Source organism: Haliotis rubra, unplaced genomic scaffold (genome assembly GCF_003918875.1).
Source record: "Haliotis rubra isolate DU_JTF1 unplaced genomic scaffold, ASM391887v1 Scf207, whole genome shotgun sequence".
NCBI classification, from domain to species: Eukaryota; Metazoa; Mollusca; class Gastropoda; order Lepetellida; family Haliotidae; genus Haliotis; species Haliotis rubra.
In genome coordinates, this window is record NW_025766081.1 from 915,992 (window position 1) to 918,653 (window position 2,662).

A 2,662-nucleotide genomic window follows, 5' to 3' on the forward strand; every position below is an offset into this window, starting at 1 on the left:
AATTAGATTTAGCTTACATGAATTAACTACCATTTCTTTTGGTATAGCACAAGCCTCATTCAAAAGCAGATCTAGTATCTGTAATATACAGTATATTGTACTGTCAATTATTTTTATGTACAGTTTATTTTTATGTCGCTTTTAGCACTATTCCAGCAATATCACGACGGAGGACTCCAGAAATGGCCTTCATTGTACCCATGTGTGGAATCGAACCCCGATCTTCGGCGTTAAACGCTTTAGTCACTACGCTACCACACCGCCATTTAACTATCTATATGTAGATTGTTACAAATGTTATTACTATTCCATGTTCTTCCTTTTGTGTATTTCGTCTATTCAGTTAAAGAGACTTCCATAAATGATATAAATGCTGTTGAATTAAACCTTGATGCTATCTTTTATGTGTGTTCAGTATTGGTATTTGAGCAAAATGGTACGTCACGTTTTATGCAATATTCCAGCTATATAGCAGCGGTCTGTAAACAACGAGTCTGGACCAGAACAACCCTGTGGTCAACAGCATGAGCATCGATCTAAGCAATTGGGATACAATGACATGTGTCAACCAAGTCAGCGAACCTGACCACCCGATCCCGTTAGTCGCCTTTTACGATAAGCACAGGTTACTGAAGATCAATTCTAACCCGGAACTTCATGGGTCAGTTGAGAACTGGCAATACAGAGGTAACGGTCTATACTAAGCCTCCTGACGTCTTAATAGAACCGTGTCACGTTTATCCTTCCTGAGATTATGTACGTCGTTTTGAAAAACAAGTGAATTTCTTGTAACTGCATGGGTCTTGGGTTCACTAGCAAGAGACTTAACAACAGACATGGGGAAACATTTATTGTCTCCCTTGAAGAAGCAGGCAAAGACTGTTTCATCAGCTGGCAAACCAATGGGTTTTCTGGGATTTCAAAGAACCTACTGGTAGACCATCTCCTATCAGACCATTTATGGCCAGTATTACGGTTTGTTACGACGTAAATTGTAATAAAAGGTAAATTGCAATACTTGCAGTAAATTGTAATAATCCTTAAAGTAAATTTAATAACGTAAACGTAAATACGCAAATTATGGAAAGGTACTATTCTAATTTAGATAACGTGATCAGGGATCCATTTACGTGATCCCTTTGTGACTGATGATTCTGGGATACGTTTAGTTTTTACAGATATGGATAAAGCTCAAACATTAAATGAATATTTTGTATCTGTTTCAAATGTTAATGAAGGCGGCAATACTTTGTCACCTGTTAGCAATCGCTGTGTTAACAGTATGTCATTGTAACCGAAATGAAGGTATCCGATACGATTAAGACCTTACCAGCAAACACATCTAGTGATCCTGATGGCATTAACGTGAGAGTGTTAACTGAACCGGTATCTTTGTTGTACAATATATCACTGAGTGACTGTGTACTTCCTCCAATGTGGAAAACAGGAAATGCTGTTCCTATATTTAAAAAAGTGATAATTCCCTCCAAACTAAATACAGACCTATTAGTTTATTATATATCCATGGGAAAATTCTTGAAAGAATAATGGTAAAGCATTTGCATAACCATTTCCATGAACACAGCATTTTAAGTAAATCCCAGTCAGGTTTTACTGCTAGTCATTCTACCAACTCTCAACTCAGAAATTTATCATAATATTTGCTCAACCCTAGATAATCGCCACCTTTACTGTATGGTATTTTGTATGGACATTTCAAAAGCTTTTGACACAAACTTTAGAAAATTGATAACATGCTAGTTCCTGATTATCTTAAAGACTTACTTCCACCATCTACTGAAACTATTTCTCAATACAATTTGTCTATTCCAAAGTTTCGAATCACAGTTCTTCAAAGTCATTTATCTATGATTGTGTTTGTGTATGGAATAATCTCTCCTCCACAATAAAATTTACAAATTCATTTCTATCATTTTAATTTAAATTATCTGAAAAACATTGATACAATTCCTAAATATTTCCTATTTGGTGAAAGGAAGATTAATAGTCTACACACTCATGTAGTTCTTCAAATGCTGAACTTTTTCGTGTCAATTTATCTCAAAGTAAAGCTTAACTTTGTACTCTTGTGAAAGATGACAATCACTTCTTTCTAAAATGTGTCAGCTGCCGGTTTGATTTGATAGAAGGATTTGAAATACTAAAAGTTAGCGTAGATATTAGCGTAGCCTTAATCTGCCACAAACTATAATTGAAAATAATTTTAGTAAAATCCATAAATTCATTGTACTTAGTAAGGGCTTCAATTAATGTGTAACATGTCTTGTCTCTGTTCATTGTGCATCACATGAAGTTTTCCATATACTAAGTAATTGTCGGGAGCGGAATTTTAATAACTTGTGCGAAATCCCTTTCTATACTGAATAAAACATGTTCAAACAAACAAACTTAACTACCAGTAGAGTGGGGACATGTTGAAAGAGGGGTTCTAAAGAGTATATCTAACATACTTAAATGCATTATAGAGGATTGGGGGGGGGGGGGTGTCTAGCGGATATATACAACATTCTGGAATACATGTAGAGGGGTAGGGGTCTAACGGGTATATCTAACGTACACCAATAAATCCTATCATGCATTTTTACCCACATTTTCGAACCTTTTATCAGCCACTAAAAAAGGGCTGGCGATGGATTTTAAT